Source organism: Felis catus, chromosome B1 (genome assembly GCF_018350175.1).
Source record: "Felis catus isolate Fca126 chromosome B1, F.catus_Fca126_mat1.0, whole genome shotgun sequence".
NCBI lineage: Eukaryota > Metazoa > Chordata > Mammalia > Carnivora > Felidae > Felis > Felis catus.
In genome coordinates, this window is record NC_058371.1 from 86992386 (window position 1) to 87017235 (window position 24850).

General features: G+C 44.9%; 1 long non-coding RNA gene across 1 annotated transcript in view; it reads left to right on the top strand.

Moving 5' to 3' along the window:
* The first annotated feature begins 17266 nt into the window (after nucleotides 1-17266).
* The window catches only part of LOC123384935, a 78972-nt gene continuing 71388 nt past the window's right edge, over nucleotides 17267-24850 (top strand). Inside the window, exon 1 of the long non-coding RNA XR_006596746.1 lies at nucleotides 17267-17455. This is a non-coding gene — a long non-coding RNA (uncharacterized LOC123384935). The remainder of the gene's footprint in view (nucleotides 17456-24850) is intronic.

Genomic DNA, 24850 nt, shown 5'->3' on the forward strand with positions numbered 1-24850 from the left:
GGAGGAGGAGTGGAATTATCAGGCATGATGGTATGAAGGCCAGACGTGGCTGTGATAGACACTTCTGGTCGTGTCCCATTGTCCAGACCCCAATCCTCTGCCCTAACGTTAACTGCAAGGTGGGCGGGGAGTGGAGTCTCCCTTTGTGCCCAGGAAGAGCCAGATGAGCAACGACTGGTTAACACGTAGTGTTTTCTCCCGCAGAGCGTAAAGGAAAGATGTTTTTGAGAGGTGGGCAGACCTGAGGCTGGGAGAGCAGTGTTAGGAAGTGGGCTGGGCCCCTTGTTCAGGGGGAGTTAGTTTTCTGGGTCCAGGGGAAACATCGTCTTTAGCATAGAACTTTGTGTTCTTTTCCAATGTTGTAATTCCCTTGAATTCCCCCAGCCTTTTAGGGCAATCTGATACGCGTCCCTGTGTGGCCTCTCTGGTTGAGGGATGCAGAGAATAAAGAGACAGCACAATAGAAGGAGGTGCTACCTGCACATGTCCCTCTCTGCTCGCTCCCTTAGAGAAGCTGCCGGAGCCCAGCTACAGCAGGTCCAGGGGTTCCCGAAGGAAGAACGGCGTCGGTGAAGGTACAACAAGACTAAACTAAAAAACGAAAATAAAAATGGACACGGACAACAGCAGTGCGTTGATCTGGCCGATTTATCGTAGCAAACGTGGCATTATATATGCTAGCGATTTCCTCGTAGCATACGTCATCTATGTTTTTCTGACATTACCTAATTTTGAAAATGTTCCTATGTGTAGTCAACCTTTAAGAAATAACGTGGCAATTTTCTCATAATGTTTCCACATACCCTTTGATTATTGATTAATTTCTTACACTATTCCATTATGCGTCTGCGTTTATCTATAATTATCTATAGTCTAGAAAGCATTTGCTTTGCTGTTCTCGTGAAAGGCCCTCCATTTCTCCTCAAGTGGAACATGGGACTGTTCCAGGGACATGACCTCCTAACCACATGAGGCCAGAAGAACAATGTGTTTGCCTCAGTCCGAGGTGCCAGGAAGGGGCCAAAAAAGCCTTAGAAACCCATGCCTCATACATTCTCAGAGAGACCACGCACCTAGGAACTAATGAACCATTCTGTACTTTAACCGACTAGGTTCACTCATCATCTGGAATGCCTCCTGGGGGCCAAGTGAACCTAGGGGTTAGAGTGACCTGTGTCCATAGATACACTCCTTAGTTACCGTAGGGCTTTCAAATCCATATGTCTCTCCTTTATGGGCCTTCTTTGTTGGCAAATGTATGAGGCTATCCTTCCTGTAAGTAGAGGAGTCTCCATGGGGAATGACAAGGGCTAAACGTAAGGCCACACAATTTCTTGTGGAACCTTATTTTCTTCCCTAGTTGTTCTTTTCCCAGGGGGCCTGCCGAGGGCAATTCTCCAACAGACAATACCCCGGGTACTTTTAAGGCCAAATTACCTAAAAGCGGGAGTACAAGAAGCTTCACTGTCGATGGGCCGCCTTGAACTCACCAATCCATCCACAGCCCGGGCCTTGCCATCAGGCTGGGATAGCTCGGCTTCCAGCAAGAAGCAGCAGCAGCCATTTGAAGTCCGTGTCAGGAGTCCCAGACAGTGACCAGCCAGCCACAAGGTGAGCGGTGACCTGCCCTAGAGGAGGGAGCACTTCCCAGTAGAGATCTCAGGCAAGTGTAACTGAAGCCCTGCTTTGTCAATGCCTACCAAAGAAAGCTGACCTTTGAAAGAGGGATGCTAATTACTTGGGTTGTGCTTTTACCATGAAACTAGCTCAAAGCCCTGGTCTTAACGGTAGCCCTTACTATTGGTTAGTACCATTGATCGAGAGCCTATTTGGCCAGATACTTTGCACCCTCACCTCATTAATCTTCACGACAATCTGCTGAGGTAGATGGACTTCTTCCCATTTTACAGGTGAGGAAATAGAGTCCGAGAGGTTTCTAAATCCAAGGCCACAAGCTGGTGAGTGGCAGAGCCAAGAGTTTCGCCCAAGTCTGTTTGATTCCAAAGCCAGTCCTGTACTTTCCTTGCCAGCAATGGGTCCACTGCAGCCTCTTCGTTTGTGAAGGACAACAGCCAAATGTTTTGTTTAGCAGGTAACACTCTTCAGGGGATCCTGAGTAAATGGTCCTCTGTCCGGGATTTTAGGCAATTGGGTTGCAGTGGGAATGGAGAGTCCTGCTTCGTGAAATGTTTTAGAGCTGGATATCCTACGATTGTGGGAGAGCTTAGACAGGAACAGATCACAAGCCTGTGAGGAGTTTATATCACTCCTTGATAGTACAGATAGTGTCCTGGAGATTCTGGCCTAAAATAGATGAAAGAAAGAAAGGAGAAGGAAGGAAAAGAAGGAGGGAGGGAAGGATGGAACAGGAAGGGGGCTACAGTATACAACACATGCACATATAAATCGCCTAAACACCATGATTCAGTTATTTAAATTTACACACACACACGCACACACACACACATATTTAAAGTATATATATATATACATTTAAAAAAAATTTCTTTAATGTTTATTTATTTTTGAGAGAGAGATAGAGCGTGACCAGGGGAGGGGCAGAGACAGAGGGAGATAGAATCCAAAGCAGGCTCCAGGCTCTGCGCTGTCAGCACAGAGCCCGATACGGGGCTCGAACTCACAGACTGTGAGATCATAACCTGAGCCAAAGTCGGACGCTTAACAAACTGTGCCACCCAGGCGCCCCAAAGTATATGTATTTTTTACATGGGCACCTGGGTGGCTCAGTTAGTTAAGCATCTGACTTCAGCTCAGGTCATAATCTCATGGATCGCAAGTTCGAGCCCTGCATTGGGCTCTCTGCTGTCAGCACAGAGCCTGCTTCAGATCCTCTGTCCCCCTTGTTCTCTGCCCCTGCCCCCACTCACGCTCCCATATGCGCCTGCACTCACATGCTCTCTCTCTCTCAAAAATAAACATTAAAAAAATAAAGTATATATTTTCTTTACAAAAATAATATTCAACTCTCATACTATTTTTGTAGCAGGTTTTGGGTATTCTTGTTAAAGGTGTTAGTGCTGTGGCGGGGGGTGGGGTGGGGTGGGGGGAGCTGAGCATCAGTACTCATGTGCTAGTTGAGATCCAGGTCTACAATGAGATAAGACCTAGGAGGGGGAGCCCTCAGCTCAGAGGTGGGGAACAACCAGATGATCCCACAGGCCTCTGTGTGTAGAACGCTAGGGGCCCGCCCCTGGAAGGTAGTAAAACATGTATCTTCCTCATTCAGCTGTATAGAGTCAACAGCTTAATAGGATGATGCCTTGGAATTACCTGGGTACTATTGGTGATTTTCCCTCTGCAAGAGCTGTTGTTCTATGTGGGTCTGTCTCATTTAAAAAAAACCCCAAAACTTTGCTTGGGCGGGAGTCCTGCAGATAATGCTCAACTGGCCGTGCTGGACAGAGACCCAGAGCTGATGCCCCCTCCCCCCCTCCCTCCTTCCCTCTTTAGTTCAGCCTCTTGGTCTTTGCAGCACCCAGGCTTTTACATTCAGAAATGGAGCAGTAAAAGTTTGGTTTCTTTGGCCTTGTATCTGAGGAGTGCCTATCGGAGTACCACGCAGGGCCTTAATGGTTTATAAATGAATAAAAATCAATGAGTGGATTAAACTGACACCGGAGGTTGAAGTTCAGTGAAGTACCAAGTTTTTCATAGTTTCCTCCAAGTACAACATTGAAATGACCTCTTTTCAGGTGTTAGTTTGGGGCTTTTGCTTTTAAATAAAGGCTTCAACCCGTTCCATTAGGTAAGTCAGGCTGCATTACCTAAAATATGCTGTTTTCTGGCTGCGGGGGAAGGGAACAAAGGGCATGTTGGAAGTCAGAGAACATCCCTGACAGTTAAAGTGGAATCAATACCCATTTCTTCTTGAGACCCAAGTGTATCGTTTAATTTCTAGGCATGGAGAGAACCCAGGCATTCCAATTAACAACTCATCTTTTTTTTTCATACTGAGTGTAATAAAGTAAACACTGTAAACTTGAAAAAGAGAGAAGAAAGAAAAACCATGAAATAAAATGTAAAAGGCAGAAATCCTGTTGCCCTAAGGCGACTTAGGCACTTTTATTCAAAACAAAGGATAAGGTAAACTTGTTATCTAAAGTCTAAACTGAGAGGGTGAGGAGGAGGAGAGGAGGGAGGAGAGGAGGGTGCAGGGGTGGGGGGGTGCTGACAGGGAGGGGAACCAGGCTCAGTGGGGGAGGGGGGCTACAGGCAGGAGTTTCCACACCTCCTCCCCAGTGGATGAGAGTCCTTCATTGAAGAAGCTGGGACAAGGGACTCATTGACTCACTGGCACCTGTTATTTGAGGACCAATAATTCTCATTTATTGATGCTTACTAATTCCAGTGACTTTAGTAACCTTGAATCCTTACATGTCTTTTTTATTTTTTTAATTAGTTTTATTTACTTATTTTGAATCCTTACATTTCTTAAGATGAGTATTATTTCCTCATTTTGTAAGAGTAGAAGTGAAGACTCAAGAGAGGTTAGGAAACTTGCCCACTTAATTGTTAACACAAATAGAGCACTTCTTATGCACCTGGTTATGTTCTAGGTACTCTATAGGTAGCAACTTACTTAATTTTCATGATGTTCCTATGATGTAGGCCACTCTTATTCTCCCCATTTTACAGATGAAGAAACTGAGGCACCAAAAGTAAAGGGACTCATCCAAAGTCACGTAATTAGTAAATGGGAGGACCAGGATTCAAACCAGGTCTGTCTGACTCCCCAATCTCTCTTTTTTTTTTCCCTATCTCACTATAGGGCCGCCCCCAAAGCTGAAAAATATCACAAACATGACACAATCCAGAAAATAACATACTATTTTATTAATATATTTTCTAGGATACTTTTATGTTTTTCCCCTCCTTTTTTTGGCAGTACTCTTTGGGTGCCTCTTTACGTGACAATGATTTTATAATATCAATTTTTATAGTGCTGATAGATAATTCAGTCCTTCCTTTAGCATGAAGGATCAGAACTTTTTAATTTTATTTTCTTAGACTTGACAATATATGAATCACGTGATGTTACACACAAACTTGTCGTTTACTAGAGCTATAGGATTGTGGCCTAGGATACAGGAGTTATAACAAATTCTGATTTGTACAATTCTCATCAAAAAAAGAAAAAAATATCTAGTGCATTTGTAACTGTATATCTCACGTTATTGAGTATATTCCTGACAGAAACGAACTTTTGTTTGGACCAGGCTTCAGTGAGAATTGAATCCTCCAGTTATAATTGTACATATGTGAAAATTAAGATAGTTTTCAGTATACTGGCTTCTAGTTCCTTGCCGTTCAAATCTTGTTTCTCTTCTACCCACAAACTTCCGGCGGGTACCCACCTCCCGGCTGGGTGCTATAGATAGGGTGACAATATATTCTGGTTTATCTGCGTCAGTCCTAGTTTATACTTGTTGTCTTGGCATAATTGTTATTATTTTTATTTTAGACAGAGAGCTAGTGGCGGTGGGGAGAGGGGCAGAGGGAGAGAGAGAGAATCTTAAGCAGGCTCCTGACTTGGGGCTCGATCCCATGACCCCGGGATCATGACCTGAGCTGAAATCAAGAGTTAGACGCTCAACTGACTGAGCCACCCAGGCGCCCCTTGGCATAATTATTAATGGGGTCTTTCCATTCCCTCTCAAAAGCGTCCTGGGGTGGAGGAGAAGGGAGTTAAAGCAGCTCACCTGTGCTCCATTTCTCCTCTGATTCCTGGGGGAATCCTTCCAAAAAAGTAAGGCAGTGGCCTCGTGCCATCTCCCTGTAAACATGCTGATAATTGGACTCCTGATAGACTAATGATATTTGATAGGAGAGTCCTTATATATGGAATGTTCTTACCTGAATATTTCTGATTTAAGGTTACGTATGGTCAAGAAACCTAGATGATATAGATTTATAAGGCATGATGCATGGAGAAGATCATGTTACTTGTACAACTACCTGGGTATTACACGGGGATGTTTCATAACCTAAAAATTCCCTACCATGTGAGGGGGATGCATAAACCTCATCTAGAGACCCCATATGTTATTACTGTGGGCCAGAGGACATATGTCCGATGTGGGAAGGAAGGACTTGGGTAGTCATGCAGACCTCACTCTGTTTTGTCTCCTATTTATTTATATCCTTAAAATTACTAGCACAGCTTGATTTGAGGGAAGTCTCTGATTTGAGTGGATCTGATTTGACAACCTGATCCTTTAGGCTAGCTCACCTAGTTGGAACAATAGCTTATAGGGCATCCTAGCTTTCGGACGCATTCTCAGTGTCATATGACCTCTGGCTTTGCACCTCTGTGTTGTGATGTTGGGCGTGTCAGGGCAGAAGGAGTTTTTCTGGAATCCTACCAACAACTTGACTAGGCACAGAAATAACTAACCACTTCCTGGGTGGTGCTGTTGTGCTGTTCTGGGTCCCATGTTTTGAGAACTCCTAGTTTAAACCCGTTGATTGGATTCTCTGGGTCCCTGTCCCATTCTTGGGTCTTGCTCTGACAACAGGAGTCTGGGAGTCTTTGATACCTCTCTTCCCAAATGCTGCTATGATAGCTTTTGGGTCTGTCTTTTTTAGGGCTCAGGTCTCTAAGTCTATTTGATTTCCCAGAACCGCTGCATCACCGCATTTTGTAGTCCCAGGCTCCCTCAGTGTCTTTTAGCCTCGTTTAAACCAGGGACATTTAATTTCCAGGGGACCCAGTCAGAACAAGCACCCGACAGACCCTCAGCACATCTCTGCTGTTTAGAGATACTGATTATACCAAGGCTGTTGAGGACACAGAGGACCCAAGAAATAGCACCTCTTTCCCTTCAGCCCTGCTGTTCAGCATTGCATATCAGAGAATCCATGAGGAGATTAAGTGACCTAATAATAAAGTGCCAACAGTAGAGAGATACTCCAAAGTTAGATATAAAGTCTTTCCCATTATCAAATTTCCAGGAAGAAATTAAAGTTCAATAATTAAATGTTCTTGAAGTTTCAAGTCCAGATATGGTAAAGTCCAAAGGATGTAAAATTAGAAACAAGTATCTTTGTCCTTCAGTTAAGAACTCTTATGATAAAAGCCCCAAATCGTTGCCTCCAAGTTCTTATTCTGCTGCGTCCCTAGAACCTCCACCTACCCCAGCACACATGCTAAGTACAATGACGTCAGGTTGCGGTAGACGGTACCTCTTCTGCTGACACCTCCCTCATGGTCCGAGAGCTTTAGCGGAAGGCCAAATGGCCTAAGCCTTTCCCTAGTGGCTCGTTTGCCTTTGCCAGAATCTGGGGTCTGTGTAAGGCCAGAGTGCAGGGAGCATTTGCTAGAGGCCGCCATGCAGACAGCTTTCCTTCCAAGGAAGCAGTCACTGACATGAGGACAAAGGCACCATAATCTGCAGACAGGGAAGAAGCTTTTCCCATTAACGCGTACCCGTGGGCTTTAATACTTGGTGTAGCCTCTGAAGCCCACAGACCTAAGGTTCCATTCCCAGAGAGTCTGATTAAGGTTTGGAGCAGGGCCTGGAAATCGGTATTTTAACAAGCACCTCAGGTGATTCCGAGGAAACTTCGGTGTGCTGCATTTGATTGCAAATTCTTTGAATGTATTCCCAGTTTGTAGCACAGCATCTGGAACTTATTAGGAGCTCAATGAATATTTGCGTACTGAATAAATCACTTTGCATCTGAAAGGTGAGAAGGGATGGCAAAAAATCTGTGAAAGAATTTCCTACTGGTGTTAACTATACTGATGTTCTCTAGTGGCATTGTCAAGGAGGGAAGATTCCTCTTCCTCTGACAATGTATTTGTTAGTAAATTTTTAGGTTTTGATTGAGGTGGGGCTGGGAATGAGGGGAAGAGGGCACAGTATAAAGTCCATTATAGAGTTACTGGGACTGTCTACATGTATCAAATTGTCACCATGTATCCTTGAAATATATTACAATTTTATATGTAATTATACCTCAATAAGGCCAAAAAAATTACTGGTACTGTAGGACCCAAAGTTATGTCAGACTGTTTGTCAATGAATGTCACCTTCTATGTAGACAGAACCTGCGCTGGATGTAGAATCTAACTTACTTTCCCATTACCTTATCGTCATAATTTTATGCAGCTACTTCTGATTTGACCTCCACTTTGACTTCCAACTGGATTCTGTTAGCCCTTATCACTTACGCCCCGATTTTTAAAAACTTAGGAATTGTGTGTCAAATTCTTGTCTCCATGGAAGCTTCTGGCATTGTGTCACGCGTTACTCTTTCTCTCTACACATCTGCTGCACGTCTCTAACACAGATCATTAAATCTCTGCAGCCAATTTGATTTTCTAAGAAATCGCTGAGAATCCTTTGATTCAGGAACTTAACCAACAGCAACCTGTATAGAATGAATTTTAAACTTTTACGTGCCCGTACTATATATTTTTCAGAAAGGCACATTTCGCTTACCTGGGCCTAGTAATGAGTTCTCAGACAAGTTAAGGCATGTTTTTCTACTGGTTGGAAAGTTGTCAGTAGACTTTAGATGCGTAGTTATGCAGCAAAATGTGATCTGAGTCGCTCGGCCTTGCGGTGTGGTAAAGGTTAATAAGGTAATCCTAGTTCACGTGAGAGTGTGTGAGAGCAGGTGTCCACCAGCAGCGCTCAGGGAGATCAGGTGAGGCTCCTGAGCCACCTAGCCACTGCTCTGAATGCCTGAACACCTGCAGGGGAGGCTGGCTGGGTCCTCTGTGATGTGAGTCATCGTGCAGTCAATGACTCTTCTTCCTTTTGTTTCCGGTTCTCCCACTGTGAAGGGAAAACCCAAATTCTAACACTTTCATGCACTGCATTCTTTGGAGCATATTCTAAATCTTTCGGACTTTTCCCTTCCACCTGTGAAGGAAAAAGCCCAGCTCGAAAAATAATTCTGGGTGCTGACACTATCACATTATAACACAGTCCCTATTCCCTTAGTTCCAGGGTAAACAGATGCATATCTTGTACCTTGGCCAATCACAGAAATTGGGTCTCAGCCACTGCACTCATCTGCTATCTCTGCTGGTCTTCTGCAAATCTATGCAAACCATAACCCAGGGATAGTTGATTTTCATCAAAAAACTTGTTTCCCATCTTGTATCTGCATTATCAGTTTATTTGCCCAGAAATGATTTCATTCCATCTCTTCACCAGAGGTTCTCAGACATTAGCATGCATCAGAATCACCTGAAGTCTGTTAACACATAGCCTGCTGGGCCCCACCCGTGAATTTTTGGGTTGGGGTCTGAGAATTTGCATTTCTAATAAGTCCCCAAGTGAATCTGTGGTGCTAGTCCAGGGACTGCACTTTGAGGACCACTGCCCTAAACCAATTTTATCGATTCTGATTAACTTCTGTGATAAATTTAAAGTATCATGTGGGTAATTTAAATAACATCAGGTGAAATGATGTTTAATTAAATTAGATGAAATAAATTAAATAGATTAGATCAATTTAAAATGCCACCAGATAAATTTAAGTACCATTGGGTAAATTTAAAATATCATCAGTCAGAGATAATAGTTCAACCCACGGATCCTATGAAAAGGGGCAAAAAATCATGAGCGAGTGAGAGCTTTGAGAGCCTCATGCTCCTGCAGTTTCTTCAAAAATAGATAGGAAGTGGTTGAGGCAGTGAATTGTGCACATTTCTGTCTTGATACAAGTACAACAGAGCATAATAATGTCATGGTGAATTATTATTTTTATTTTTAATTGTTGAAGTTTATTTATTTATTTTGAGAAAGAGAGCATGCACAGCGGGGGCAGAGACAGAGGAAGAAAGAGAGAATCCCAAGCAGGCTCCACATTGTCACAGGGCGGAGCCTGATGCAGGGCTTGAATTCACAAGCCATGAAATCATGATCTGAGTTGAAATCAAGAGTCAGTCGCTTAACTGACTGAGCCATCGGGTGCCCCACTGTTATGGTGAGTTCAGTTGGTGAGTTCAGTTCAGAAATGGTTCAGTTCAGGAAATGCATGATACTAGATTAAACATAATTGTGTAGGTTAGATGACAAGACCTGGTCCTGAGAGTTTGTAATCCAGGATGTGAGATTAGTCAGAACTACAATACAAGGCACGACATAAGTACCGTAAGACAAGCACAGATACATTATTTGGGATGTTCAAAGGAAGAAAGGATCATTTGGGGCTGGGTTGTATGATGGAGAATGAGAAAAAGTGTGATAGAAGGGGGGTCCTTTGAGGGGACATTGAACTTCCCAGGATATGGACTGTGACTGTGTGTTTGAGGGTATTGGTGTGGTGCCTGGGCAGGTAGGTGGTCACAGAGTGTTTGTGGGCACATGTCTTGAGGGATGAATATGACTTTGATAGGTGGAAAAGGGTGGGGGGTCTTCATCAGAAGAACAGGGAATTTTGAGGAGAAGGTCAAGAAAGAGGGCAGGTACAATCTGGTCAGACGTGAAGGGCCTTACATGCTAGGTTGAGAAATTTACTTTCAAAGTCTTTGGGGGAACTCCTGTGTTTTTCGGAACCGGACAAACGATCTGGTAAATAAGGAGGATGATTTGCTATAGGCTGAATAGAACGGGTTACGTTCAGTAAACATTCGCTAGCGTGCTAGGCTCTGTGCCAAATACTTCACATGGAACGTACCGTTTCATCCACATAACGACTCTGTTGGGTGAGTACATTTTTGTTCTGACTTCACAGGTGAGGAAACAGGTCTGAGAACCTGAAGGGAGTTGCCCAAGGTCTCGTCATTACTAGTAGATGTTGGAGAAATACTGAGGTGCTGAGGAGGGTGATGGCGTGAGTCCTCAGCAGGGGACACGCTCCGGGGATAAAGCAGTATTGCAGAGATAGTATCCATAGGGCTAGACAATGACCGATCGTGAGAAGAAAAGGAGAAAGACAAAGGGGATTCAGAAGTTTTGAGGCTGGGCAACCTGGGGAGAAGTGTTAACCATTACCATGTTTTCCAGTCCTGACAATGTTCGTGTCATAAAGAGGCTATCTTGTTTTTGAAAAAGGGCATAGAAAACAAAAGGGAGAGAGATGTGGTTGAAAAGGATGTGAAGAGAGTGAGAGTTATTAGCTGAAGGGGGGGCCACGCTTCCAGGCCATCGCTGACTGTGTGAGGGGCACAGACATAGCATCCACTTGGATCCTATTTTCAGCACCTCCAATGCTTCAGACTCTTCCCTTATCTCTGCCTCTCTGTGCTATGAAGTAGAATTGCAAATGGCCACAGTTTCTTTGCACCTCTGTCCTTAAAGAGGTAGAGTCTATTTGCCGGTTCTTTGGATTTGGTCTGTCCTTGACTACATTTAATGTGGTTGGTATGACATTGTGCAAGTTCTAAGCCTGCTCCTTGAGACGGGTTGCACATTCTATTTGCTCTCTCTCTTTTTTTTTAAATAAAATTTTTTTTTAACGTTTATTTTATTCTTGAGAGAGAGAGAGGCAGAGCTCGAGAGGGGAAGGGCCAGAGAGAGAGGGAGACACAGAATCTGAAGCAGACTCCAGGCTCCAAGCTGTCGGCACAGAGCCCGACGTGGGGCTCGAACTCACAAACCGTGAGATCATGACCTGAGCCGAAGTCGGACGCTTAACCGGCTGAGCTACCCAGGCACCCCACCACTTGCTCTCTTGAAATGTGGCCCCCATGTAAGGAAGCCCCTGTAGTCTGCCAAGGAGGACCCTGGAGAGCAGAGATAAGCCAGCACCGGCTGAGTCTCCAGACAGGTGAGTGAGGTCGCCCTAGCCCACTTGGCCTCACATGAGCCAGGTCAAAACCAGAAAACCACCCAACCAAATTTTGGAATCATGAGCGATTAAATGATTGTTATTTCAAGCCTCAAAGTTTTGGAGTGGTTTGTAGCAAACTCTAGATGATTCACCATGTCACCTGGTGGACCCCCTGGTCAATATCACCAGTTGTGGCTTTCCAAGCTTCATGTAGACCCACAGGACGCTAGAGTTATTCTATTGCCCCCACTGCAAACACTTGACTCTTAAGTCCTAGACAGCTTAAGTTCATTTCTTCATGTTTTTTCTTTTCTTTTCTTTTCTTTTCTTTTCTTTTCTTTTCTTTTCTTTTCTTTTCTTTTCTTTTCTTTTCTTTTCTTTTCTCTTCTTTTCTTTTCTTTTCTTTCTTTCTTTCTTTCTTTCTTTCTTAATGTCTATTTATTTATTTTTAGAGAGAGAGAGAGAGAGAGAGAGAGAGAAAGAGAGAGAACCAGTGGGGAAGGGCCAGAGAGAGAGGGAAAGAGAGAGAATCCCAAGCAGGCTCTGCACTGTCACACTGTCAGCATAGAGCCTCACTCAGGGCTTGATCTCACCAACGGTGAGATCATGACCTGAGTCAAAATCAAGAGTTGGATGCTTAACTGACTGAGCCACCCAGATGCCCCTCTTTAACTCATATTTTAAAAACAAAACAAAATAGGAAGCCTGACTTAGTTTGTCAACTCAATGATAAACCTGGAAAAAAATTTCTCCTGAGTTTAATTGTTAAACAACTAGATCACCTTGACTTAATCTTGATAAGAAAATTCCTCATACATGACAATTATTGTTGCCTACATTAGTGATTTCTAATTTTTAGCGAGTGTAGGTATAACCTGAAGAGCTTGTAAAGTGTATATTCCTGGGCCCCCTTCTCAGCGATGACGCTCAGGAATCGATATTGGTGATAAGGGCCCAGGATAGTTATAATGCAGGCACTTCACTGGTCATACTTTGGAAATATTGGCCTGGATATTAAAGATTGACTCTGAACTAGTCTGTGTCTCCTTTCTGGGCTTGCTCTGTGATTTGCCCTTAATTACAGGGAATTGGAAACATTTCCTGAAACAGGCCAACTGGTAAACAAATATCAGTATGCCGAGAATGCCAATCTCTCACCCTTATGCCATCTAGATGCCAGATTTACTCAAGTAATGCCCTCCGTTCTCTTTGATATTTTTATTCTAAATGAGGTATATTGAGGGAATTAATATAATGAGGGTCCTGTTCTGCAGGCATCTTCTTTAACTTTCATCCATCACAGACATGCTCATTCCCACTTACCAAGGAGGCTTGAAAAGTTACATAGCAAGCAGGGGGCGAAATTAATTGGTGTCTAGACTTCCTTAACAGTTATGTCTTCCTTTCTCTTCGTGTCATTCCTGAAAAGTGTTTTTTGGATGAGAAGTATTCAAAATATGTATAGGAGAGAGAGGGAGGGAGAGAGCATTTGCATATAGTGTCAGTTTGCCTGGTTCATTTCTGACCAATTTCTCTCCATTGGGCAACTCAGTAGCTCCTGCAAGTTGGTGACAGTTGAAGTGAGAAGAGAGCTGGGAATCTCTAGAAGAGACAGATTTTCCCTGTGCCCAACCAGGACTTTTTAGATTCACCCTTTCGTGCTTTTCCCCACCTGGCTAGTATACAGAACGTTTCCCCTGCCATTGGTGAATTTTTAGGCTTTTGATGGTCTCTGTTGGCAGTGTTGTGAGGGTTTGAATGAAACAAACAAAAGTGGGGAGACCATCAAATAGGGGAAACACTGTGATTTTTTTTTTTTTGTGGCCGAGGGATCAAGATGTGTGGGCGAAAACGGGGAGAAAGAAAGCGAGTAACTTATCTGAGGCATGGGTCCTCCTACATCAAATCACATCCAAACTATTTCCAGAGGATTTCAAAATAACTAGTAACTTAGTTCATTTCAAACATACATTCAATTTAGTGAGAGAAGAATCAATCCATGTGATTGATTGGGTTAGCCAATTTGGCTAAAGCCATGGGTTTTCAACCTCAGGTGGTATTTTTTTTTTGGGGGGGGGGTGGGTAGGAGAGAATTCCAGATCAGCATCTACAAGGGAAATTTCTTTTTTCCTTCAAAACACACATGCTCAGGCTTCCCTGTTTTGGATGCCTTTGGGGTTCTGAAGAGGCACCTTATTGAGACTCTTTGAGTTAAATAGCCACATTCAGGCAGTTTGAAAGGCCTAAGATAGTTCCCTGTCCTCCGCAGTTTTAATCAAAAACCGAGGGAACTGACGGCTGATTTTCTAAAAGAGAAAACACGAACGACACTATGCTGATCCTAAATGATTGGGGGATAATTTCTTTCCGGGAGGCTAACGCGGGCTGGGTGCTTCAGGTCACGTTTCAGGAAGGCATTGAAGCCTACAGCACAGACGTGAACTCTGGTTCATTGGAATCCTTTATTTCTCCTTCTGAACTTCTGCACTGAAGCCGTTTTCAGGCTGGCTCTGACAGTGAGGGGCTTTCTCTTTCGAATGTTTGTTTTATGATCTAAAAACCAGCCTCAACCGCAGAATAGTAACTCCCCTGCATGACAAGGCTGTGTGCCATCCGGGGATTTACTAATGGCTAAGCCGCATTATGAACCAAGATTTATGATCACCTTCCCAGTCAATTAAAATTCTAGATATTACTAAGGCAGAATTCAATTAAGGTTAATTGGGGCTTCTGAAAACTGCTTTTCCAAAGGGAAGCCGTGATGGGATTGTGACTCCTAGTGGGTTTCGATCAGTTTTAAATAACTTTCCGTGCCTTTCCTTTCTTGGCACAAGACCCATCCTCCCCCTGCTGCCTGGCTCCTGCGATTATCATTCGATTCAGATGTTGATTTTTCTGTCATAAGTTATCACGGTGACTTATTTGGTTTTGGCTTTGTCTTTTTCTTAAAAACCAAAAAACAAAAAACCGGAACAAAACCCTCAAGCCTCTCAGCAGACCAGAACCCTGACAAAACGGTAACCTGTGTTGTGCAGAGATCACAGTGGTCTGACGTTGAAAGGAACATAGTCATTTGCAAGATGGTGACGGCATTTCAGAAGCAATTATCCAAACTGGAAAAATAACCCATTTCTTTTCCTTTGTCATTAAGGTGGATGAAAAGGTTCGCAAACATTGTCAACGAGAGGGGAAAAGGAAGCAAGAGGGGGAGAAAACAGGTGCAAACAAGAATTACCATGCAAGTCAGGCTTTCCATCCTACCCTAAATTTTATTTTCTTGTCGTCAAGGGCTATTGTGACAGTTCTTAGCACAGTTGATTGAACTGGGAAAACACATGGGACGGGGCCTTAGTCACCGAATGCAGAACATGTATTCCGTAGCTCACAGAGCAATCTGGAGCAAGGAATGCATAATAATTTCAGCAGTTTATTTTCTCAGAATTTCCAACCTATTGTTCATCACTGGAGGCTAATAACACAAAGCTAGAGAGAAATTTCGTTTTTGAAAAGAAGAAATGATAAGTGCGTGAATCGGGGAGAGACATCGCAACTGTTCAGATGTTCTGTTGTTCTCCCGACTAGCACAGCTATGCACTTGCCACAGACAGATAGGAGCCCCGTCCGGGGCTGCCTCCTTCTTGAATTAGCACCTCCTTCCGTGTTTCCGACACCCATGCCTCTCACCGTACAACTGCTCGCAGGAGCACACATCCTGGGGACACTTTTGTACAGAGTGGCTTTGGAAATGGCCTCGCTTCTGTGGGAGCAGAGGAAGGATTTAGGGGAGGCAAGTAGTAAAGGCTGCCGATTTGTGTAATTTCCTCCTCAGTGCACCTCAGCAGACGGTGAAAACAGTGCCGTGGACAGGTTGTGACATGTGAAGTTATCTATACAGCTGGTAGATGTGGCAATTAACAGGTCCAGGTAGGGTCGCAGGTTTTAAGCGAACTTGATTTCAGTGTTTCTTTTATTCGTACCTAAGGGTGGCTTCAGATTTGGCTTCTGCTCCCTCCCAAGAAGGACACACATTGGAACTGTTTCCTGGGGATGGTGACGGTGTCATTAGTATGGTTTCCCCACCCATTCCTTCTATCTGCGGAGGAAGTGCAATCTGGGAAGGAAGGTACCTTTCTTTGCCAATTTCCTATTTCCTCTCTTTTTCCAAGGCAGACTGGAGAAGGAGAGACTGGAAAAGGAGAGAGTCTAAAACTGTACAGAGGTTAAGGGGGGGAAATTTCTGTAATCAGAAATCTGGGGTATAATTATAAGATAGCCAGGAGAAAGACACATGCAGGTGAAATGAGTCTCTAGAGTACAGTGCTAATGAATTCTCTCTGTTCCTTATGGAAAAGAGCCACATTTGTAAAATTAAAAGTCAATGCCTCTTTGATGAGAGGATTTGCTGGCTCTGCCGTCCTTTTTTCAAATATTGTGTGCTTGGAAAGATGAGTGAGGAAGCTAAACCTCTTGTCAAGGGCGTCGGAGCAGAGCAGACGGCTGGCCTTTCTCCCTTATTTCAAAGTCGTGTGAGCCTTTCTCGGAAAGAACCCAGTAGGTAATACGCGTGGCTGTTCCGTGCAATGTGGCCTCCTCTACGCGGCATCCACCTGTGCAGGCAATTCAGAGGGGAAAACGTTTTAGTTACGCCACTCTTTTGGCATCGTATCGCCAAAGCAAGTGCTTGACTGGAATTTTCACTTTTTATTCCCGTGTTTGGGGGCCACGTTGAGTTGAGTTCGCGGATACGGATTTCAGCTGGCATGAAGCACAGGGTCGGCGGAGCACGAGGCCGTTATCGGTCTGGTGGTAGGGCGTCCACTGCAAAACGCTGGTACTTTGCTAGGACACCAAGAAACATCTACTTCATACGCCTGCAAAGGTACCTGCCAAAATTTCAACCTTTGTAGTTGATCCTTTGAGTTGCGTAAGAAATGTCACCGATTAGCAGTCGCCTTGGCAAACCAGAAACAAGGCCTGAACGGGGAGTGCGTGGGGCAATGTGTGCTGCAGCCAGCTTCCGTGGGCTAGATAGAGCTGAGGGTTAAGTGTTCTGGATATTTGTGAGCTGGTTCTTAATCACAGCCACCATTATTATGAATTAAATTATATAAACTACAATTCAATAAACTTATGTTAGAGACAGAGGTACTAAATACTAAAAAGTCATCATTTTCTAATTATTTTACAATGATCTGTGCCGTGAAGCTATCTACGTCTACTATGTCTGTATGGTGGAAATGCTGTATAAGGATGTACTATTTGGTATCTCTTCCCAACTCCCCATTTGGTGGCATCATGTTGGTTATTTGAAATGAGCCATGGTGGTAGTATTTGCATTATCGAAGGAGCAAATCTTATAAATCAGGGCATTTTTTTCTTTTAGAGACGGACTGATGAACGTTTACTAGTATAGTGCGTGTGTGTGTGTGTGTGTGTGTGTGCGTGCGTTTACTAGTATAGTGTGTGTGTGTGTGTATGCGTGCACGCATGTGCATGCGTTGAGTTGGGGGTTGGGGATGGTGGTGGCTTAAGGACTTGTGTATTTGATAAACAAAAATGTTTGGTTTTAAGTTGGGTGAGTGTCTTAGTTCCAGCTGCTATAACAAAAATACCATAGGCTGAGTGACTCAAACAACAAACATTTATTTCTTGCAGTGCTGGAGGCTGGGAAGTCCGAGATCATGGCCAGCATTGTCAGGTTCTGGTAAGAATGTCTTCCTGGTTTCCTCACATGGGGATGATAGGGAGGGGGGGAGAGAGAGTGGAAGGGGGGAGAGTAGGAAAGAGGGAGGGAGGGGAGGAGGTGGGGTGGAGGGCGGGTAGGGAGGAGGAGGGAGTGAGCTCAAGCTCTGATGTCTCTTTTTATAAGGTCACTGATCCTACCATGGGGACCCCACCCTCATGACCGAATTCCCTCCTGAAGGTCCCACCTCCAATAACCATCACATTGGGGATTAGGGTTTTCAACATATGAATCTTAGGAGGACACAAACATTCTATCTATATTAGGGACAAAAAAATCCCACCAGGGGCAGGCAGGGTGAGGTAGGCTATCAGAGACCCCAAGCTTCCCTGGAGAGAGATGCTATCCAAGGATCGGAGGCTTCTGAGAGAGGGGTGGAAGGGTCCAGGATAAACACTCCACACTTTGCAGTCCTGTAGGGGGCAGGCTGAGGTAGGAGGGAGCCTTCCAGAGCTCCTCTCTTCTGCTTTTCTACCCCCTTGCCCCTCCCCATCTCAGCATTGGTCAATGGTCTTTACCAATACCTAGACTAATTTCTGACAGACCCTGGATTCTGTGGTTCGGGTTATGTCATAGACTAAATGGTTGTGTCCCCCAACAGTCGATGTTGGAGTCCTAATCCCCAATGTTTTGGTGTTTGGAGGTGAGGCTTTTGGGAGAGAATTAGGTTTAAATGAGGCCATGAGGGTGGAGCCCCATCAAATTGGTGTCCTTATAATAGAGGAAGAGACACGAGAGCTCTCTCTACAAGCACACATCAGGAAAGACCAGACAAACACACCTGGAGAAGGAGGTGTCTACAAGCCAGGGAGAGAGCTCCCATTAGGCACCAAATCTGTTGGCAACTTGATCTTGATCTCCTCAGCCTTCGGAACTACAAGAAACAAATATCTGTTGTTTATGCCACCCAGTCTATGGTAATTTGTTGTAGCTGCCCAAGCAGACCCAGATTATAAGCACAATGTAGTACAGATGGAATAGGGGTGATTTCAAAGTATTCGCCTACCTGCCTCCACACAATGGAAGAAGCACGTGAGGATTTGGGGCCACTGTGCACCCCGGCTTCTTAATTCACAGGCCCAGCGGTGAGAGATTTTCCACATTTTGGAACCCACTGTACCTTCATCCTCATAGCCTTCATTTTCTTTTCATGATATTGAATTTTCCTCCTTTATGTCTTATTTTATTTTGATCTTCTTCCCTCTCTTTTTCTTCTCTCTGTTTTTCTCTGCCAGCCCTTATCTTCCTTTCTATTCCCCCTAATTATATAATAGAATTAGAGTATTTTGAGTTCATCCTCTTGTTTAAAAATGTCAATATACCTTTTGTTATTTGTTCATTGAAAACTTACTCCTCCTGAATAGGTACCTTTTACTATGGAGGTGGGGGGGGGTGGCTTGGTGATTTCCTGACTCAGGGGCCCTCATGTTCCTCACCCTGGGAGTAAGTTGTGGGAATTGCCGGGGGAATTCTTGTAGGGCAGGCAGGGTTGATGCTTTTGCAAAAGTAGTGCAGCTGAGGCTTGGAGTCCTCGCTTTCCTTGAAAGAAGGACGGCAATTAACCTTGGCAGTGGAGCAGAACTCACTTGAATTTGTACTTGTAAATCTGCACCTCTCCTTAAACAAATACGATGGGAAGAATCCAGATTTTCATCAAAAATAAATTAAAAATAGAGTCCTCACATTATGAAAGAATTCACAGGGAGATTGCTTTAGTGAGCAACTCTGGCTCAGTGTATTTAAGCTGTGTTTTGATTCACATACACTCATTCCCGATAGAGCTTTCCCTAGCCGCACACCGGCCGGAAACGTGAGGCACAGCTGGGATAAGTTACAGAGGCGGTTCACGTTTTCAGTGCGTTTATTAACCAATATGAATCCTCATTTCTCATGGCATTTTACTGCTTTTCAAGTTTCTTCTGTTACGGGGCAGAGTGAAGCCCAGGTGAGCCTGTTGTGTTACTTCTGCTCGTGGGGGCTTACGTACAACACAACTCATTTCTTTGGACTCCTGGCTCTATTCTCTTCTCACTTTAGGCAGAGATTTGGGTTTCTGTAATGTGTGGAGTGCGAAAGTAGGTCACTAATGAAATGCTCCACGCAATGGATAAATGATCTGCCATCCGAACAGCACACAAACAGTGTTTACCAAAGGGACAGTCCAGACAGAGAACAAGAGGCAAAGCCAAGCGAGGAAGGCTTTCCAGGAATTGTGCAGGACGTCAGTTGAGTCTGAGCGTCCTGGCCGGGCCAGGTGCCCGAACCGGGAGCTCTGGTCTGGTGGCACATTCACACTAATGTCCCAAGGGCACTGTCGACAGAGGTGGGTGGCTACCATCTTCTTCGAGGTAGAGTTTCACAGAGGCTAACTGGGGGAGGGGGGGCTGGAGCTGTCGGAGCTGTTTTTCCAACTTTGTGTCTTTAGTATATCCTGCTACCTTCCGATGATCTGGAATGTTGGGCCCCAGGGAGAAGGTGCAGATGGAAATGAGCCATGGAACCTCGGGAAGTCCTTTCTGCAGAGACCAAATTCCCCTTTGAAGATGTTCTCCATTCATTGCACTTACTTTCCCCTCACTGCCTGATTTGGGCTCCTGTTGCTACTGTAACAAATTACCACTGACTTGGTGGCTTGAAACCACAGAAATTTATTCTCTCACCGTTCTGGGGGGCTGGACGTCTGAGATCGGTTTCCCTGGGCTGAATTCAAGGTGTCTGCCTGGCTATGTTTCGTCTGGAAGCTTAGGGGGAAATCTGTTACTTCTAGATTTTTAAAAAAAAAATTTTAAAGTTTTATTTATTTATTTTGAGAGAAAGAGCAAGCAAGAGAGGGGGCAGAGAGGAGGAGAGAGAGAATCCCAAGCAGGCTAGGTGCTGTCCGTGCAGAGCCCGATGCAAGGCTTGAACTCAGGAACTGTGAGATCATGACCTGAGCCGAAATCAAGAGTCGGATGCTTAACTGACTGAGCCAGCCAGGTGCCACCTACTTCCAGATTCTGATGGCTGCTCAAAGCAGCCACATTGCCTTCTTTTCTGCCTGTGTCAGATATCCCTTTGCCTCTTTTTTTTTTTTTTAATGAGGAGACTTATGATGGTATATAGGGCCCATTGAGATAATCCAAGATAATTTCTCTACCTCAAGATCCTTAACTCGATCACAACTGCAAAGGTTTTGCCAAGTAAGGTAACGTTTACAGGCTCCAGATATTAAGACCTGATATCTTTGGGGCCTTCTTCACTACATCAATGTTAGTGTAGCACTAACCATTTGGAATTATTGAATGGCACTGGAAGGCTCTTCCATGGACTTCCTGCCCACTGAGGGCCCCATGTCCTCAGAGCAAACAGGTATGTGTGTATGCGCATGTGTGTGTGCATGTGTGTGTAATACAATAGTCTGGCAAAGAGAAGCATTTTAGCATAGACGTTGCTTCCAATTGCCTTTGCAAGGTGATAATAAAAATAAATAGTAACAATAAAAAAGCAGAGTGACTGAGCCAGTTTTATGACTGTATTAAAATTCTCTAATGATAATGCACTCTCCATTTCCTGCGCTCTGGGCTAAACATTCCCACACCTGCCACCTTAGTACACCATTGCTCTGGCCAACTTCTCAGTAAAGAAGCGAACTCCAACTTTACTGATCAGACTAGACCCGGAGAGGTAGAGAAGACTTGCCGACAGAGGTAGGTCCACAGTCAGGATTGGTTCCTCACTCAACAGTTCAGGGCCGAGTTCAGTCCCTCAAGTCCCACAACTGGCTTCGCACTTACTGAGTTATGAAGACTCTAGAGGTTCAGCCTGACCCTCATGCTCCTCTTCTGAGCTGTCATCTTCTGCCCTTTTCCTCCTTCCTAATCTAAGTTGTAAAGTAGGAGGTTCCTTCTCTAGCTTTCCTGGTTTCTGCAGCAAGGATCCAAGGAGCATCTGGTCCAAGGTCTCCAGTGCTGCTCACCATGGGGAAACAGAACAAGGGAAAAGAAACAGCCACAGAAATGTAGCAAAGATTCTAGGCACCTTATAACAATCTTAGGGCAGTGAGTCCTATCCATAGTTCTGTGCTCCCTCTCTTAAATTGTGTGGGGAATTCCTCTGAGATGTTCTCAGATGTCCTTCTTATTCTATCTGGTCAGTCTTAGCTACCCTGGTCGGATTAGGCTGGATGCTGCCCTCACCCTAAACCCTAATCCTCAACTGCTCAGACCAATGGGGCTATGGATCTTCCTAGTTGTCTTTCCTAATCTTCTGAGGTTTGGAGGTCTTATATTGGCCTCAGAGTCCCTGAGATGGCTCTTGGGAATTGCTTTGCACAATTGCTTTGTGCAGGCTGCCTGTTCTTCTCTTGTGACATCCAGTTCCTGGAACCTTCCTGCAAGCATATGCACGGAGCACAGAGCCAGGTAGAGGCCACTCCTCCTTGCTATTTGGGTTATAGCCCAACCCCAATGCAGTGGCTGGCAAGCTCAGGTAAAACGCTTAGGGACTCATTTTCCTGGGCTAGAAATAGACTTCTGTGGCCTTGGACACTAAGGGAAGACCAGGTGACTGTCGTTGCCCATTTAGCCTACTTCTGCATACTCTCCTCTCCCCTGCCTAGACCATTCCTCCAGTTCCAAGCAGCTCTCAGGAGGGAACGCCCTCAGGCTTTCTTTCCTCTAGGATGTGGGTGAATCCAAAAACAAACTAGCCATGTGTACTGCCCCCCTGAAAGCTCCATGCTGTTGCTCCCACAGCCCAATTCGTGTTTTAAACTTTGATTCATCCATACGGACATTGCTTTTTGGGATGGGTGGAGTGGAGCAGGTACTACCTTGTGGGCCATCTTGTTTCCAGATGCCTGCCTGCCTTCCTCCCTCCTGTGGTGATCTTGCAGGTTCTAGCCCAGGTAACTATCCTTTTCCTTTCTCCTTTGGGGACATCAGACATTCCCAGATTGAAACCCAAAGCGCCTTAAGATTTCATCTTTTGCCTCTGGGGAACACTCTCGCGCCTGGAACTCCTGCTGCCTTCTGTGTGGCCACTTTCTCTGCTTTTCCTTCCTTCCTTCCTTTCTTTCTTTCTTTTTTTTTTTTTGCTGGTTGCTCTTCACTGGCCAGTCCTTGAGTGGATTCTGCGTTGGCCAAATGTTGGCATCTTTCCCTCCCACTTGAAGCCGACGGACCTACCTTCTTGACACAGCCCGGCCCCACTGGGAGAGGCCATCTTGCTTTACAGAAACCCTCATCCTTTTCGTCTTCTCCCTTCTCGCTGCTCCTCACATCAGCTTCCCGTTGTCTCCACACAGGTGTCTGGTTCACAGCTCCGTGAGGGCAGCGGCGGGCGGGCTGCTCGAGCTCGTCCCGGCTCAGGTTGCTGCAGGCGGGAGCCCCCCTTGCGTTATTTCCCCTCTGTTTTCTTCTCTCCCTACTCCCCTCTTCCCCATGCCCTCGACGGAGCAGTCTTTTAAGATTGCATCTTTAAAAAAGACAATACTTCAAAATACAGAGACAATAAAAGACCCGATACCCACCGAGGGACCAAGAGATAATTTCCTCGCATGCATTTTTGCACGGTGTTGGCAAAGCTGCTTCCCAAACAGCTGCATTAAATATTCCCCACCACAGGTGTGGGCTTAATGTGGTCGTCGAGTAAATAACACTCAGAATTGTAATTGCCGGGTGGCCTGGGACTAGCCAGGACGTCGACCTGGATTTACTTCTTGTGAATCCAGGGTGAAGAAGGCCTGTGACTGGGGCCCGGGGGCCAGAGCGGGTAGATATGCTTCTGCTCAGCAGCGTGGATGAGGCAGCCTGGGCCCAGGGCTTCTAGAGGCAGCACGCGCTCTTTGACAACACAGTCCTGAATATCAACTTGTGGGTAATTTAGCCACTGTACTATCATTCTCTTGCTTCACAGATGAGAAAAACGAGGCACTGAGTAGTTGAAGATTAGATCCTAAGTACCTCAGTCCCCTCATCTCTGAGATGTAGAGGACGGACTAATGTTTCTCCTCATTCTAAAATGGTCTGATTCTATAAAATCACTCCTTCCAAATTTATACACTATTGCTGATGAGTGCGGCTGCCTCTCTAATTTCCGAGGGATGTGAAGGGTTTTCTAGCAATCTGCAGGCTGAGCTGAATGCCTCTTTGTGCCTTCCATCGCAGTCTAAAAGAAAATCTTTGGAATCGTAGCAGAAAAAAAAAACCATCTGAAAAAGTCTCAGAAAAAGAAAAGTGCCTTCACTGTAGCCTCTGTTCCACAAAAGGAAAAAGATCTTGACATTTTCCCAGGAGTGAATAAGCAGGTGCAGCAATTGTAAGAGTTAATGGCAAGGTTTCCCGAGAGCTCTGGGATAAGGACAGGATCATGACCGAACTTCTCAATGAGCTTTTAAAGAGATGATGTACAGGCTGGAATCTAGGATCCATTGTGTTTCCGGGGCGAGGAACAAAAAGGCTGTATTCCGTGTCTCTCATTGTACCTTTCTCCTTAGTAGCCTGTGGATGTATGTATGTCTCTCTCTCTCTCCACCATTCCACGTATGAACGTATGCACATATATGTGTACCTATCAATCCTTCTTTGTGTGTATGTACATATGTGTGTATCTGTCCATCCGTCCGTCAGTTCGTCCACCCATCCGTCTGCCTGCCTGTCTCATTTTCTCACTTGCTCGCTCTGTCTGCCTCTTCTCATTTTTGTCTCGTCAGGCTGAAATTACTTGTCTTCCCAGTAAGGATGAATAATGAAGCAGTTTTTCCCCACCCGCGGTATGTCAATCTTTCTCCTGAGTGGACTGTTCAGATAGTTTCATTGAATTAAAATTCCAAGCCTCCCCTGAAAGTTGAAGCGTACATCTATAATGCTTCCTAAGGGTTTTCAGAAATTCCAAGACAGGGGATCACAGCTGCTGGCGGTGGGACCCTCTTCTCTGAAGGGTCTCAGAGGCCACTGCGTGTGATCAGGGAGGCGTCCCCAGGCACCTGTGGGCAGTCCCCATCTTCCCATTCAAAGTGTCCTGGTCTCCTGAGGTCTGCATGGAATTTGGAGGCTGAAGAGTCCCGTGGAACATTCTTTCTCCTCCTTATGGAGCTCGAGGTCTTGGCAAGAACACATGCATTTCCTAAAAACATCGTCACGCAACCTACAAAAAGCATTCGTGAAGAGCAAACCATCTATCTTAGCCCTTTGGCCCTGCTCATTTGAAGTGCTGGAATTAAGTAACTCTAGCTGACATTTATTGAGAGCACAGGTACTGTTCCAAGCCTTGTGCATGTATTAACACACTTAATTCTCACAGTCACCCAATGGGGCAGATACTATTAATAGCTCTGTCTTACAGGATGGGGGTTAATGAGGTAACTAATATCTTTTC